Raw genomic sequence first — 6,000 nt, 5'->3', positions numbered from 1 at the left:
ACCGTCTCTCGATAGATTTACGAGATAATGGCATCAATCGATTGGAAATATTTCTAGCAATTTGCTGAATGTTTCAAAACTATTGATTTCATTCTGTAAACTATTGAAAAATGGTTAAAAGTAAACCATTGTCTAAAGATGGTGAAATCGATTGATTTTTTTTATATTCTTATACTTTCTCCAACCGAGACATCAGATGCGAGTATCTGACACAAATGATATCTTCTGTTCTACTATATAAGCGTCCAACAAGGTCACCCGTTCCATCTTTGTCTATCCGATCGTCGACCCAGCAGCAGAGCAGCAGTACCAGAGCAGCGGAAGCAGAGCAACGGCAGCAGGCAATGGCAGCAGAGCAGCGGCAGCAGAGCAGCGGCAGCAGAGCAGCGGCAGCAGAGCAGCGGCAGCAGAGCAGCGGCAGCAGAGCAGCGGCAGCAGAGCAGCGGCAGCAGAGCAGCGGCAGCAGAGCAGCGGCAGCAGAGCAGCGGCAGCAGAGCAGCGGCAGCAGAGCAGCGGCAGCAGAGCCTGGGGGCGAAAGGGCAACTACGCCGAGTGCGTTGGTGCCAGTGCTCCGGTATACTGGGCCGCCGTCATGGAATGCCCAGCTGCTGCAGTTCTCAGTCGGTCGTATTCACCGTCTGCTCCGCAAGGGCAACTACGCCGAGCGCGTTGGAAAAATGGCCCTTTTCAGGGCCACAACATTATCAAGAAAGAGTTTAACGATTAATTTTCTAATTGCGAAGATTCAGCAGAGCCATATTTTATCTCGAAAAATAGTTTTAAAATTCTTAACAACGAGAATCTTGAAAACATAATAAAATTTACTTAGAAAGTACCATATGTTATTTTCTAGTGGATTGGGCAAAGACCTTTTCACTTTGATGCTACATGAAAATAAAGTGAAATTCATTTCCAAATCATATACCGGACCCGGTTTGTTTTCAAAATCTCGAAAACAAACCCCCACACACGTTCTACTTCGTTACTTCTAGACTAACATTTGAAAGGGGCGGAAGAGCCAAAATGTAAACAAACCATATTTTGGTACATATAGAGAGAACAGTTCACAAACTACTCGATAAACACGAAAAAGTAGAAGAAAATATCACTTCATATCATCAAAAACGTTTATTCTTACATGGCGTATTTCCAACTTTCAACTCGATGATGCTACTGGTTGTTATGCCTTGCACCAGAACAACGAATTATATTGTTTTAATATGCCAAACGTATTGATTCTGTAGTATCTAGTCACGCCCGATTCATTTGAAACGCATCCGATTGATATTTCACGTGTAAACAACGAACAAAAAGAAGACCAAAAAAAATCTCCGGGCGTAATTCCACTCTCACAAAATTTACAACAAACAAAAAATCCCGATGGTGTACTTCCACGGCGTATCACCAGTGTTGGCAGTTCAAAGTGTGGAAGATCTGGGGGGTAACAACATGTATGAAATTATCAGAGCGTATGATGTTTTCTTCTCAATTTCACGACAAAGAAAACTTTTTTTGAGTTTTTAGTTATGCATGATGATAGATTACACTATTAACTATATGTCAAGCTTATAAAATCATCCAGAAAATTCAAATATGTCAAATATGTTCCGTTGAGATTTCGGCGTCGGAAAGAAAAACTAGCAGCGCATACGCGTGCCTTCAGTGTCTACAGTGTTAATGCTTTTGATTTATTGTATTCCTCTTACTTAAATACTACGTTTACATTTTACCTACTGACCCGAGTGGAGAAGGCGTAGAGAAGAAAGTCCAAACATAAACATGGGCGTGCGCTAAGGTGAATCATTGCGCCGCATTCTAACGAAGGACAGGGGTTGTTTACCTGACAATGCTAAATGCATTGTCAGGGTGATAATGGCCAATGATTGTTTACGGCTGGGCTTTCCAGATGTTTTGGAAAGTCTGCAAAACCCAACGGTTACAGTTTATGGCTTAACTGCTGATTGTAAAGGACAGCGTAAGACCTTCTAAAATATAGAGAGTAGCTCGGATGCTACACCTCCCCCCTAAAAGAAAATGGTGTAACCATTTCGAAAATTTATTTAAATATTCCGCCTCTCGACTTGGGTTCACAATTTTTTTTTTGTAATTTTCTCTTGGTTCGTTTTTATTTTCGCTTTTTAAACACTTTTTATTACTCTATTTTTATGCACTAATGTTTTCTTGTTTGTTATTGGGTGTCTAATAGTGCAATTAGGATCTTCAACTGTTTCAATTATATATGGCCCTATATAGAATGGATCCAGCTTCTTCCGATTCTCGTTCTTGATATATACTGATTCTCCAATATGTAAACAAATTGGATTTATATTGTTATTTGATATTGTCTGTCGTTTTATTTTGTTGGAGATAAGATTTTGTCTGGATATTGTATTTGTATTCTGTAGTCTGAATTTAAGTTCCTTGTCATATTGTTCGAAGTTGTATAGTGGGTCAATTTGTACATTGTCCGTCTTTGAGCCATACGGTAACCTTGCCTTTCTACCAAATACTAACTCATATGGACTAAACCCATGTTCTGTATGAGGTGTTGTGTTGAATGTAAACTCGTAAAATTTAACCCAATCATCCCAGTCATTCTGGTGAGTATTGGTAAAGCATCTCAGATATTCGTTCAAACATCTGTGATTGCGTTCCAAAGCTCCAATTGACTGTGGATGGTAGGCTGTAGCAAATGTCTGCTTAATTTCTAAAAGTTTGCAAATTTGCTCAAGGACCTCGTTATTGTACTCTGATCCTTGGTCAGTTCGCAATTCTAAAAATGAACCATAGATTAAAATAAAATTGTAAACCAATGCTCTAGCTAATACGGCTGCTTCCTTAGTCGGAACTGGAATTAGCACGACGTATTTCGTCAGGTTACATTGGATTGTTAAAATGTATCTATTACCTTTTGCAGTCCTTACGAATGGTCCTGCTGTGTCTATAGATAAAATTTCTAGTGGTTTGGCTGGAGTAGTTGTGACTACTTCCGCTTCCTTTGTATGCCTAAACGTTTTGTTTATCTTACATTTAGTGCAGTTTTTTACGAACGAGGCAATGTCATTTTTCATATTTTTCCATTTGAACTGTTCTCTTATTTTTAAGTATAATCTATGTTGTCCCACATGACCTCCCGTAGGTGTCATGTGATATTGCGACAAAATTTTATTAATTTCTTCTGAGTTTTCAATAAACTTCGGAAGTTTATATAATATGATCGAATACGTGGAGATGGCTTTATTCGCGATTTCCTTTAGTGTATTTACTGATATATTATCAAAGATTTTGTCCTCCAATGATAGAGCAACTTTGTCTCTCTTGTAAATTTTCATATATTTTTGAATTTCTAGAAGTGCAAACTCTAATGTTTGACTTCCATTTTCGCGCGTGTGTGTTATTGATATCTGTTGTAGAATCTTCTTATAGTTATGGTTTAATAAAAATATTTTTAGCTGGTTGTGGTGCACTTCACAACTCAGTTTTAAAACTTTATGTACCTCTGAAGGGTTTTCAGTTTGCCACATTGCCAGGTGATCAGTCTGGGAATGTGACTCTGTTGACTCTTGGAGCTGCTTATTTGTATGTTCACTTATCTTTTTTCTAGTCATAGCTCTAGTATTTACAGTTAATATACACATGGTTTTTAGTTCTTCAGATTTTGTGATGATGCGCGAAACAGCATCGGCACCTACATTTGCTTTTCCGGGAACGAATTCTATATCAAAGTCGAATTCTTCCAAATCTAGACGGATTCTGGTTAACCTGGAGGTTGGTTTTTTCATACCAAATAAGTAAACCAGAGGTCTATGGTCTGTACGAATTTTGAACCTTCGGCCGTACAGGTATGGTCTAAAATAATCAATTGCCCAATGTATGGCAATCAATTCTTTTTCTATAATCGGTTTGTTGCTTTCGCCTTTGGTGAAGCTTTTGCTAGCGTAAGCAATTGGAAAATCTCCATCGGCATAACGCTGAGATAAAATTGCTCCACAAGCAAAGTTTGAAGCATCTGTCGTTACTACGAATTCCTTATTAAAATCAGGATATCGTAGAATCTGTGGTGACATCAAGTATCTTTTTAGTTTATTAAATGACTCTTCATGTGATTGTGTCCATTCAAAAACAATATTTTTCTTTAATAAATCGTTCAATGGTTTAGCTACATTCGCAAAATCCGGGACGAATTTGCGATAGTAATTACAAAACGCTACAAATCGCCGAACTTCATCAGGATTTGTGGGTCTTGGGAAATCTTTAATAACTTTAAATTTTGAATCATCGGGCAGAATACCACGATCCGTGATTTTATGACCTAGATATGTAACTTCTGTACAAAAGAAATTACATTTCGTTGGATTTAGTTTTAAATTATAATGTCGTAGTCTTTCAAAAACTCTTGACAAATTAGCAAAGTGATGATTGACAGAGCATCCTATTACTACGATGTCGTCAATGTAAACAAAAGCACATTCTGGTGTTAAACCAGCCATTGCAATATTCATCATGCGTTGGAAACTATTCGGGCTTATGTTTAAACCGAATGGTAACCTTGAAAATTGGAAATGTCCAGAAGCTGAAGAAAATGCTGTATACTTTCTGGAGCTTTGGTCCAAAGGTATCTGGTGAAAACCAGACATTAAATCAAGTGTTGTGAAATACTTGGCTCTTCCTAATTGATCCAGTATAGTATCAATTCGCGGAAGGGGAAATTTATCCGCTAAAACCTTTTTATTCAGTTGTCGAAAATCAACAACTAGTCGCCATTTCTTTGTATTGTTATCCGATTTCTTTGGGACCAATAAAATAGGTGAATTGTATGGTGAGACCGATGGTTCAATTATACCGTCGTCTACCATTTTCTGAATTTGATTTTGCATTTCATCGTTTTGAGAATGAATATTTTTATAATTAGGGATATACACTGGTACCCTATCTTTTAATTCAATGTTTTGGCTGTAAAAATTGTTGGTTGATAGCCTATCATTTGGTAAGCTAAAAATGTCTTGATATTTTAAAATAATATTTCTCAGTTCGTTTTTTGCAAAATGTGGAACATTGTCAAATTTAATCTGAGGTATTATTTCTTTGATTCTCTCATCGTTTATTCTATTATCCTTCACACTATCTACTATTGTAAAATTGTTGAGTGGTTCTACCTTTGGGGTAAAATTTTGTACAAGTACTTGCTTTTCGGTAGTATTAATGAATTTTACGTATGGTGAATCCTTAGAAACAATAGTGTTTCCACAAAAAATTCCGGGTTGAATTTCTTGAGAATGTACTAGAGTATCCTCGGTATATCTTAAATATGGTACTTTTCTAATAACTTCACATCTTGGAGGTATTAGGATACCGCCATCATAATTATCTTCGATTGGTGCTGATATCTCGTGATTTTGGAATCTGAAATTTAGTAGCCAGTGCTCATAATCAATGGTGCACTTAAACTTGGTTAAGAAATCTCGTCCGAGTATACCGTCTGTAGGAACTGGAAAATCTACGTCAACTAATTGAAAATTATGATGGATTACTAATCCATTACTGAAATGTAGAGAAGTTGTTGTCTCTGCCAAAGTTTTTCGAATACCGTCTGTGACGCCAGTTATATTAAATTGTTTTGTTTTATTAATTAATTGATTTGGCAAAATATTTTTAACTTTCATTATTGAGATATCCGCTCCACTGTCCACTATGAATGAATTTATGGAGTTGGTCATCCCAACGTGTACTCTAATAAAATTAACTGCATTCAGGTTTATTGCGAAAATTGTCCCTGAATTGGCTCCATTGGACCGTACGGGTTCCCTAAAAAAATATTTGGGTTTACGGCCGCTGGCACTTGTGCTGGAGGCGCGTTCATTTGAACGCTTGGCCCTTGCGGGGCGTACGTATGATACACTGGTGCTTGGTTTGCTTCTTGTGTGTTTGTTGCATACACTCGGCGGGTGTTATTTTGTCCCCCTCTACCTCGAGTGTTGTTGTTGTTGTTGTAGTGACCTT

This window comes from Ochlerotatus camptorhynchus, unplaced genomic scaffold (genome assembly GCF_037179485.1).
Source record: "Ochlerotatus camptorhynchus isolate MF236.1 unplaced genomic scaffold, CSIRO-AGI_Acam_v1.1 ptg000563l, whole genome shotgun sequence".
Lineage (NCBI taxonomy): Eukaryota > Metazoa > Arthropoda > Insecta > Diptera > Culicidae > Ochlerotatus > Ochlerotatus camptorhynchus.
Note: the sequence above shows the minus strand (reverse complement) of the source record.